We start from the raw sequence: 11,167 nt of genomic DNA on the forward strand, positions 1-11,167 counted from the left end.
ACAACCTTTTTCACAGATAGCAGCAGAACCTGAGACTAGAAAAGACAAATAATACCCGACACCCATAAAGAGAAGGATATGACGGGAACCTTACCTGAAAGCCTGGGGCAAAGGCAGAAAGATTGAGGGGGATCCTGCTTTTCCTATATACAACCCAAGCTGTCTTGTTCACCAAAGCCAGGCCTTCACATCAGCTTCTGAGCTCACAGCACCAAAGTCGTCATCACTTCAGTAACAAAGTCACTTTCAAAGCATTTTAGGAAATCATGCATCAGTGCATAAAAGCTGACAAAATGGTTGGACAACGCAGTTTCAAGAAGCATGGCATGCAGTGGACATGGGATTGCTCAGTCCCTCAAATACCTGTTTTATTTTTAAAGGCTTTAACCGTTAAGAAATGTAATTTCAAAACCTATTCTAGAGCAGCTTTGGACAGATAGCGATACTGTTGCCCAGATGGGACAGGGGTCAAGGAGTTGTCTGCAGGCACTCAAATACTATGGCCGTAACTTTAACACTGGGGGGGGGGGGGGGGGGGGGGGGCAGTCAGAGAGGAGTTTTCAGTTACAATTCTTCTGAGTCCATCCTCTGTCAGCAACTGAGTCAAATAGGTCCCTTCTTTAGAGTGTTTTTGCTCAGCTACTGAAGAGTGTTGGCAATCCTATACAGGAAACAGCAATAATCTTTTGGTAAAGATTTCATCACTGTTTGTGGGTTTGTAGTTCTGGTTATATTTACATATATTACTGAACAGTGCATATTTCAGAATGGTCAAAAGCTGAATAGTGTCTGCAAGCAAGGTTAATGATATGGTTTTGTTCCATATGAAAGTTTTGGGAATTAAATTTATTGCCAGAAAGGTGCTACTAGAAAGCAAAGCCATGTTAATCACAGTCTTGCAGTGCTGCAGATGAGGGTTAGAATCCACTGTACAAACATCATAAATGAAACTCCTTGAGCATACTTTAAAATGCACAGTCAGGGAATATGCCTGGTGTTCTCCTTTATGGCTCCATAGATTCTTAAAAACAGAAGAAAAGCACAGCTATGAAAGCAATGAGGAAGTATGCAGCCATATGTGAGGTACGCCGTTTAATGAAATAACAGAACAAGCCAGACAAAAAAGGAAATCATGACAACATTTTCCCAAAGCCAGCTGGGTGAGGGAAGAGGCAGCTGTGTGGAGCACTATTCAGGGTATGATAACGCACTTTCCCTGGACACCCTAGGACTTGCACCCCTTCCTTGGCATCCATGCAGAGTCATAAGCATTATAGGGCTCAGCAAGCTTATTGTCCCCTGCCATCACAGAGGCTTAAAAGGGATGTAGATGTAGCTCAGTCCTGCTAAATACATTTCTGGCTGGAGGGGGAGGCAGGGAAATGGGCAGATCCCCAGATCGAGTACTCACAGTGCTGAGATACAATATTAGTCACAGCTAAATATGCAGCTCCTTCATCCCCCTTCTTTTTTCTTCTTTTATAGGTAGCAAAATAGTTAACTTTGTCTGTATTACAGTATCAGCTCAGGGCATCTGACGTGGCAGGCACTGAGATGATCCGGGCAGGTCAGAGTTATTGTTTCAGATTCTGCAAGCACAGCCAGACACCACTGCGTCACTTAGCCTGGAAAACACAAATCAAATGCATCTCAGCAACCACACCAGCCAGGGCTTCTCATTTACTCTTACTACTTTTTGTAGGTAAGTTTAGGTTTTGGGGAACAAAGCGGTGCCTGTGGCAGTACTCTCCTGTTCAAACCCTCAACAGAATGCCTGAAGTGCTGCACAAGCCCTAATCCTGTCAGTGTCACAGCAAACCAGGCATAGGATGCAGCCTCATTTTGTAGGTGGGGAAAGTCAGACACATCTTGAAGGCAGTGCCATTGCAGAGCCAGGTGTACAGCCAGCCTTAGGACCCAACCGCAGCCCAGCACTGCAGTAACTCAGCTAACCACACGTCTGAGCCAGACTTGGAAGAGACAAAATCAAAGTTACACAGCAAGCTGTTGTCAGTGCTGGCGTTTGTCCTGCTTATGCTGTTTGTCAAGAGAGCCCAGCTGTCCGCAAAGAGGAAAGGCACCTTGAGTCTGGGGCCAGTTCTGCAGCGGCCCCATCCACAGCCTTGTATAGGCTGAAACAGTCACAGCTTCGCTGTGCCTAGCCACGTCCCGTCCTACCCCAACGCCCTCCTCGCACAAGGGGAGCAGGCAGAGTGCTGTTGGAGCCCATGCTTTGGGTGGTGTCCACCCCTCTGTGCCAAGAATGCTCACAGGGGACATGGAGCAGAGGAGTGGAAGGAGGTTCAGGGCCCACGGTCCCTGGAGAAGCAGCATGAGAGACGGCACATCCATTTGAGATGATGCTTAAATTTTTATGGGAATCAATTAATCCCAGATCTTAAGTTGCTCCCTACTGCACATAATAAACAGTTTTTTCTCACTATCTCAACAACAGGACGGGCTATGCCTTACCAAGATCACACAGTACTCACGGGAATTAAAATATTGGTGAGCTAGATCAGTGATTTTCAATCATTCTCTGATTTGGAGGTCACAGGAGTCCATACACCACAATTCAAGATCTACCAAGCTCTGGTATGGGATTTTTTACATACTCTGCGTCTGGTAACTTTTAAATACCAAAACCACAACATCGAGTTTGGTAGATACAGCACTGAAAAAAACCCCATGGTGAAGTACATCTGTAAAACTAACCCACGTATCTTTATGAGTGAAAGAAGGATAGAAAAGACTTTTTTCCGTTATAGAGATGACTTGAAGTATGAAGAGTTGCCTGAGAAAAAGCCACAGGAAACAGCAGTCTCAGAGAATCAAATGCAAGACCAAACATCAGAAAAGAATGATCCCAACAATTACCATTCTGTAAACCTGTCACTTTTCCTACTAGAAACAAATTCTAAGCACAAAAAGCCAATAAAACAGATGAAGGGTAACAGACTCACAAGCAGTTATATTTGCCCTGGAGTTTATAAGGAAGGGAACCTCTTACAGATTTACAAGGTCAGTGAGTAAAAGGGAAGTAGCAGAATCAACATACTCCACTTTAAACAAACATACGAAAGAGTGAATCACAAAAGTCTGAATATAACATTAATTCATGTCTCTTGCGACTTAACAGAACCCACATAGCTTGAGAACTGGCTTAAGAACTGTGAACCAGGAATAAAACCAGGAAATTACTGAGCAGGGAAAGGTACTTAGTGTGTTTAAAAAGGATCGTGGTAGTACTGCGTTAGAGTTGAGATCAAGGTTTTCATAGTGATCTAGAAGAAACTATCATTGATGAAATTATCAGATGACACAGAAAGGCATTTTGAATAATAATGAGAACAAGGAAATAATTTCAAGAAGTGCAGAGAAATGGTAACCCCCCCCGAACTCTTTGATCTATAAGCCACAAACCTAGTGAATCTGGTTTCCTATGGATTACTTTTTTATCCCACCATCAGACTGCATCTTACTTGATCTCATATTATAAATCGCCTTGCCCTTTCCCAATTCCATCCCATGTTTTTACACTTCTTACTTTCCACAGGATTCTCCATATTCCCACCACCTACATTCACCACTTGTTTTGGCTAGGGGAGACAGAGCAGATGCTGTGGCTGGTTTCAGAATCTGTTCTGCCTGGTATTGTATTCTTTACTTCAATCTGTTTATTTAAGAAAATGTTTTTATAGATAAGAGTCCATCTTTTTGTCCAGTATATTCTATATGTGCTCAGATGAGCTCTGATTTGTGGACAGGGTAAGACTAGGGTCTTACCAATATTTTCAAAAGGGGAACACTTACTTTCCTCCAGTTAGCCACTGATTTTTAAAAAAATTTGTGGAACATAATACTTTACTCCACATTTCTATGAATTTTAAACAGGCTAACAAGTTCAAGATGCAGTTAAGAGCAAGGTCAGCACGAAGTTCAGTGGTGTTTGGCAGTGTCATTCCATAAAGGAAAGCTCCTTGATAAATAGAACACTGCAACTATGATCTTGGCAGAGAATTATCAAAAATCAGAGCAAAGTGGGAGACTCAGAGAACAGATTTCTGAAGCGAGACTTAAAAGGACTAAACACCAGAGTGAGTGTCTCAGATGCAGCTGATGGCTATTAGGATCCTCTTTTACACCCCTTAAATCTAGACCTGGCTTGCACGCACTTTAGCTCCAGGCACAACACAGAGCAACCTCAGAACAACACAGCATCTGTGTGACACCTACAAGAACAGAGAATGTCAATACGCTCACCAGGGTGATCTTTTTCTCTAGACAAGAGTCTTAACTTCTCCCCTACCTGGCTAAGGAAGATTCTTCTGGCTTGAAGAACCTATCTCATATAAACTAACTAAAGGATAGTTAAACAGGTATATACTAGCTTCCCACAGGGGCAGGAGGAGAGGAACAGGGCTGGAGAGAAGGAGTTAAAGGATCTTTTATCATCCCCTCCCTGCATTAGCACATGGTTGCATCGTATACCCAACAGTACAGGTAGCTGCACAGCCCTGCGTTTGTGTCCTGGCTCCCTAAGTCTGCAGGCTGCCAGCACTAAGCAAAGGGAGTTATTTAGCATCGATATACAGAGGGAGCAGGGGATTTAAGCAAGAAAAATTAAAATCTGGGGAAGAAAACACAACTTGACGGTTGGCCCAAAGCCTCCTGCCACTACGACAACGTTAAGAGCCTCTGGGAATCTCCGAGGGAGCCTTGCCGTAGTGCCAAAGAGCTGCCAAGAGCGGCCACCAAGGTGGGACAAGGGTGGCCCAAGCTGTGCATGACAGGTAAGGCCCAGGGAAGGGGCTGATTTCATGGCGGCAAGGTAAGCTGGACAAGGTGAGCTCTACGGAAGAAATGTTGATCACAGACTGCTTAGAAACCTCCTCCGGCCCTGACGCTTCAAAAAGCCAAGCCTCGCCGCGCCGGTAACCCAGCTTCGGCCTCCCGCGCTCCCGGCAGCACCCGCAGCCCCGGCGGGGCGCAGCCAGGCTCGGTGCGGGCCCTGCGGCAGCTCCCGCACCTTCCGTGGGCGCACACCACCACCTAGCGCCAGCGCCCCGCGGCCGGGCGGGGGACCTGGAGCGCTGCGGGGGGGGGGACGGGGACGGGGGGAGCGGTCCCGCTGCAAGGGGGGGACGGGGGGAGCGGTCCCGCTGCAAGGGGGGGGACGGGGGGAGCGGTCCCGCTGCAGGGGGGGGAACGGGAGGAGCGGTTCCGCTGCGGGGGACGGGGGTGCGGGGGGGGACACGGAGCGGTCCCGCTGCAGGAGGGGGAACGGAGGGAGCGGTTCCGCTGCTGGGGGGGCAACGGGGGACGGGGGGAGGGGTCCCGCTGCGGGGGTGGAGCGGGGGACGGGGGGGAGCGGTCCCGCTGCGGGGGGGGGAGCGGTCCCGCTGCGGGGGAGCGAGCGCCCTGCAGCACGGGGCGCTGCGGGCACGGGCGGGAGGCAGCCGCCGGCCCGGCGGGGCGCTAACAGCCTGCGTGCTTGGGAGAAGGAAAAAGCCCCTGTAATGCTGACAACCCTAAAGATGAACCAAGAGACACCGATAAAAAAGGCAGCAGCCCTTTTCTGTGCTCTGAAATTGTTTCCAAGCAGGCAGGACAGTCAGTCCCACGTTATCCGTTGCCTACAGTGGACTGCAGGGAACGCACTGACACAGTGCGAGGCCTTAGACTCAGGTGAGCAGTGTAAAAAAGGGATATAAGCCCTGTAAGTGTAACAAAGGGGGTTACTCTCCCCTTTCCCTGCCTCATTGTCAGCTTCTTAGACAGTAATATTAACCCAAACAACTGATCGGGGGAACCATCCCGCTGCGTGTCTGTTGGCCTTGTGAGCCAATACGGCTGACCACAAATTCATGGTAATTCTTCACGTCAATCATACTATTTAATAAAATGTTTTTACAGATGAGGTTCTGTCTTTTTGTCCATGTACTCCAGAATCAGCAAAATCAACACCATACTCTCTGATTTATCTTTGCAGTTATTCAAAGGCTTACACATTTACTCTCCAGGCAAGGGGATGAGCCAGTAATATTTTCAACCCCCTTTTCCATTCACAGGATTTTAACTTCTTACAATAACAGCTTTTAGAAACACACAGCCATTTACCAGCTGGTGGACCTCAACAAACAGCAGGAAGATTTGTCCACAAGCATTCTCTGAATTGGAAGTGAACTCAGCCACATTTACTAGCCTTCTGCTTTCATTTCCACAAAAGCTTATGCCTTTGGGATTTTACTGTTTTGCTGCTGGCAGAAAGCATCATAAACACACCAAATTAGCTGTGGAGTTACTACCACCTTCATTTATTGAAGATCTGCAGAACAGATCTCCTTGGCATGAATACAGACCTAGGCACAAATGTGTAACTTTCCAGAACAGCTGTGGGTAGGTCCAGTTATCAACTGATGAAATTAGTCAGAGCATTAACTTTTAATGGACCTGGTGTTGCTGAATTCATGCCTCTCACTGTCTCATTACCAAAAGTGGCCAGCCAGAGCAACAGTAACAACTCCATACAGCTCATGGGACTGACAAACATGAATCATAAACTGGGAAGATCCAGACTAAACCACCTGTCTAATTCTGAGGAACAGCCACTGAGCTCCAGTGGAAGCCTACCCATCGAGTCCAGTAAGCTCTGAGTCCCTGTCTGAAGGGCAACATTTAGCCACTGAAGAGGTACCCTGAGTATTTTGTTTGTAGTATGATCAGGGGAACAAAAGACTATAGTTAATGTAAATGAGTAAAATATTACATGTTATCTTTCAAACATACTTGCAACAGGAATTGAATATTCAGCATTGACACCTATTCAAAGAACCGTAAATCATGGACCTGACTAAAAGATGTTTTAACCCGCCCAGATCTTTGAACTAATATACATGCAGTGTTTTCTTAATTTGCCTCCGGTTTTCATTTGTTTTCTTGGAGACATAAGGATATTTTCATACTTTTCTCAGCCACTTTGAGTGCCAAAACATACCTTAAAATGAAGACAGTAATTCTTACGTACTTAATCCAGAAACTGTGTCTTTAATGAAAAATAAAAAATACCATATGAGCAGCTATATTAAAACAGTTATTTAATTTGGGAGCACAAATGCTTGTGTTAGACTGAAATTATGATCAAACTTCTACATTTTCTAAAGTAATTTTAAAAAAAATTACTCTCTATCATAGAATCAATAGAATTAAAAGATGTCCGGTGTCCTAAGTACTGGAAGGAACTACAAAAAAGCATTATTCAAACACTTTTCCAGGTTGCAGAAGCAGAGACAGTGATCTAATCAAGCACTCAATTTACAACATATCCTCTTTAAAAACTGCTGTTTGGACATCCTTCAGACCATTCCTGTACTGGTAATTTTGATGATTGTGAAACATGCATGCCACTTTGGCTTAACTAAAGCAACCAGAAGGTTTTACCAGGCCACATCACTCTCATCTAGGAAAAAAATTAAAGTGTAGACCTTGTTCTAGGCATACAAGCAGTGCCATAGAATTAATTGGAATTTAAGCACATACTTTATATTAAAAGCAAATGCTCAACTCTTTTGCTGGATCAAGAGCTGTAAGTGTTAGTGATGCCATGGTTTCTGTGACAACTAAGTGTGATATTACATGAAGGATTATGATTTAAAGGAACACTCTTACATCTGGCCTTTGCAACTGATGTGGTACGTACCTTGTGCACAAATCTGCTTGTCTTTGTGAAATCAGTGAGCCTACGACCAGGAGGGGAAGGCTCAGCAGACCAGGCTGAAAGTGAGCAAAGGACACTGCTCCACTCTATTCCTGCAGATCCCAAGAAGAAAAAATAAATACAGACTCAAGGCAAGCCAAAAGCCAGGTAGAGAGTGGCAGTGCAGGCGCTATGAGGCCACGCTCCCTCCCTTCAGAGCCCTCACAGCCCTGGAGCTGTGCCCTGCACCCACAACCTGTCTTATGGGCTTGGCTCCACACCCTGTTGAAGACCTGAGCGCCTGTGAAATCGCTAACAGAACTCCAGTATGTGCAGGTCTCGCACCTGCAGTCGCCTACCTCCATCCCAGCAGTGATCTCTGCTGGCTCACTGCTCCTCGCAGCCCTGGAAAATGCAGAAACTCCACTCCACCCTTGCTTTCTAAATAACTCATTCTCATTTGGCTCAGTTGCGAGCATGTTTGATCTCCTGGAGATGTACTCCAGCTAGCTCTGTGGTCCTCAGTGACCTCTGCAAACATAACCAGAAAGGTATTTTCCTCCCTTGGGAACAGGTACTAAAAGCAAATACATACAACTTAGCACTAAAAGCTACCCCAGACTAGCTAGTTTGGAGCAGGGTAGGAAATAACTGAGAAATAACTCTCTTACTGTCCTTGGTGGAGTAACAGCAGCCTGCTTTTTAACTACTAAACCCGCACCTGCAGACCTCGGGCAGCTGGCTGGCTACAGCGCCTTCTCAGCTGCTCATGTGCTGTTGCCTACGTTCATCTCAGCTCGTTGCAGCCATTTTGGGTAGGAATATTGTCTCCTCTGTCTCACTGTCTCATTTTCAGAGAGCAGCCTGGCTCTCGGGCTGCTGTGCATTCAGGACACTCTGATTCACCTGCTGCTTTTACAGGCAAATGAGAGCCAGCGGTGCAGATTTGTTCAATGGCCCTTTTAAGTACATGGCTGGCTTTGTAGGAGCAGCTCCCTTTAGATTAGGGTAAACGCTTTACCAGGGAGATTAGTGCCACTGCACTTGTGAAGTCATGATATTCCTTACAAGTAAAATCAGTGACTATAAATAGCCAGCACATCTTCCATCCTATGAGATTATGAATTTCTTCCTTGCAAAACAGATGAGCTCACTGAAAGATAATTTTGTGATAGTCAGATAGCTTCAACATAAGATTGAGCCCATCATCATTAGTCCAATTGAAGCTCCTTTTTATCCCAGTAAAATAACTGATGCGCTGATAAACTGCCTCAGTTCATTGTTACTGCGATATCCACAGCTCTGAACACATCCGTGTAATCAATATGGCCCACTAAAAGGTTTCTAAATGAGTTAACTCCTCTGGGAACCAGCCAGGTTTCTGAGGGGCTATTAGCTTATAAAATCTCAGGCTTTTTGTTCTGTGTTTCTTTTATTTACAGAGGCATTAAGTCCGATCAGGAGCTGATCACACACACTTGAGCAGAGCATAATATGGATGTCACATGCTATTATCATAATAGAAGTTGAGTGAGGGAACCTGGCCTTGAGGCTACCCTTCCCATATTAAAAAATACTTAACCTAACCTGCATCATTCTGACAGAACTAGGTTAGGGAGTGACTGTGTGCAGTTACACTGGCAGAGCATGAGGCACCATGAGGGATGGGAGAAGGGTAGCCAAAGACAGTAAGCTCTTACTCCAGCAGCAGCCAGAACAACATCTCCCAGAACAGCCTCAGTAACATGATCAAAAGGGCCTGTTTGCCACTGTGCTTAGCTGCAGGCCATCATTTAACACAAACTGAATCTCTAGTGTCCCTGGTCTTTTTCAGTGGCATTGCCCCCACGCACTCTGCTGCAGGTCCAAACAACTGCGCGGCTCCCAGGGCAGCTGAGAACTGAATTTCTGTTTAAACGGTGCCGCTGTAGCTACAGTCATCAGGTTCCTGCACTGCTTTCTAGGGTAGATTAGAAACATTCCCGGGAGCCACACAAAACCTCTCGGAATGCCTGACTTTACTGCACATCCAGGAGAAACAAATCTCTCTGGCCAGCCTCTTCCCTGCCCCCCCTCTTCAGGGGGAAGATTGTGTGGAAGACAAACCTGCACACATTTCTCAGGGATTTTGGAGCTTTTGTTGGCAGCTCCGGTTAAAATCCCCAACTAAAACTGCAAAGCCTTTTAAGAGCTTTGTTAACCTTCAAGGAGGCAAATGCCTGAACTTCAAACCTTCTCACCCACCAATCTCCTTTTTGAATCCAACACTTCGGTTTCATGCATTGGCTGCATTCGGTAGATACAGGATGTCTAGCAGCTGCAGAGACCCATGCAAAAGCCATCACTCCCACCTGATGCTTGCGGCATTACATGAGAACTTCACCGCGCAAAATGCAGCTGACATCTCCTCTGAAAGTTAACTCCACCAGCCACATACCAAGCAATAATGCTGGGTGCTGTATATGCATTAGGAGGAGCTACAGAGAAATAACCTTTTCACACTTAAAAGTGGTCATCACATGCTCGTAGTCTATTAGGGGGCCAGGAAGTGAATTCTTCTTGACCTCAACAGAGCTTTTCGCCTGTTCATTGCTATCTGCTGCTGATGTCGCTGCTAGAAATGCAAAAAGGCAACTCTGCGCTTCCCATGCTGAAACACAAACCTCTCCTGAGTTCATTTGTGCCTCAAAGACCAGACAGAGATGGTAGTAGGATGCATAGCTTTAAATAACTTGTCAAAATCCTTTTGGGAGATGAAATAGTGTACATTTTTTGAGAGGTTCCCATCTGTTTGAATTTCTAATTTGTTTTTTGCAGCTAAGACAGCTCAGGTGGGAGTTAGCTGAGAATACACATCCTGAAGCTGGGTTTCTGAAGCCTTCTTCACACCAGGATACCAGGATGGTACCTGCATAACAAAATTCATAAGCTGCAGAGCTAGAGCTCAGGCCCAACGCCTCTTCTACCTTCTTCAGATAAGGAGGGTCACCAAGACCCCAGAGACAGTGCTCTGAAAGGCCCCTGCAGCAGCTCCTCAGGGCCTGGTACAGCTGCAGGGGCACAGCTGGTGCCAGGGATGCAGTACTGAGCCTTCTGAGCTGGCTCTGGGTGGTTGATGCCTCTGGCCACCTTGGCATTGCCATTCCTGTTGGTCCTGCTGCAGCTCAAAGAGACCCTTTAGCTACCACAGGCCCAGCTCTCAGCTGGCCCAGGTGGTCCACACCACGTTTGTGGTTGGTTTTTAAATCCCTTTGGAGGTTGTTTACAAAGGCTTTGCATCCCATGAGAAGCACGAGGGCCACTTTGAAAGGGTGGTGTCCCCAGAGGCAGTGAATTCTACATTGTAGAACTCTGCCTTACAGTCCCCATCCAGGGAAGCGAGCCAACGATAGCTACATCTTCCAAATAAAGACTTTGTGGAGGCTGCATCACCCTCTAATGTTTTGAGGTTTCCAGTGGACCACATCAGTC

General features: G+C 46.2%; 1 long non-coding RNA gene across 1 annotated transcript; it reads right to left on the minus strand.

Moving 5' to 3' along the window:
- Window positions 1–1,024: 1,024 nt before the first annotated feature.
- Window positions 1,025–8,642, minus strand: LOC114011644 (uncharacterized). The gene is made up of 3 exons (XR_003553647.2): window positions 8,418–8,642; window positions 7,700–7,809; window positions 1,025–1,625 (listed from the first exon to the last, which is right to left on the minus strand). It is a non-coding gene; the product is annotated as an uncharacterized LOC114011644 (long non-coding RNA).
- Window positions 8,643–11,167: the final 2,525 nt, after the last annotated feature.

Source organism: Falco peregrinus, chromosome 1 (assembly GCF_023634155.1).
Source record: "Falco peregrinus isolate bFalPer1 chromosome 1, bFalPer1.pri, whole genome shotgun sequence".
Taxonomy (NCBI): Eukaryota; Metazoa; Chordata; class Aves; order Falconiformes; family Falconidae; genus Falco; species Falco peregrinus.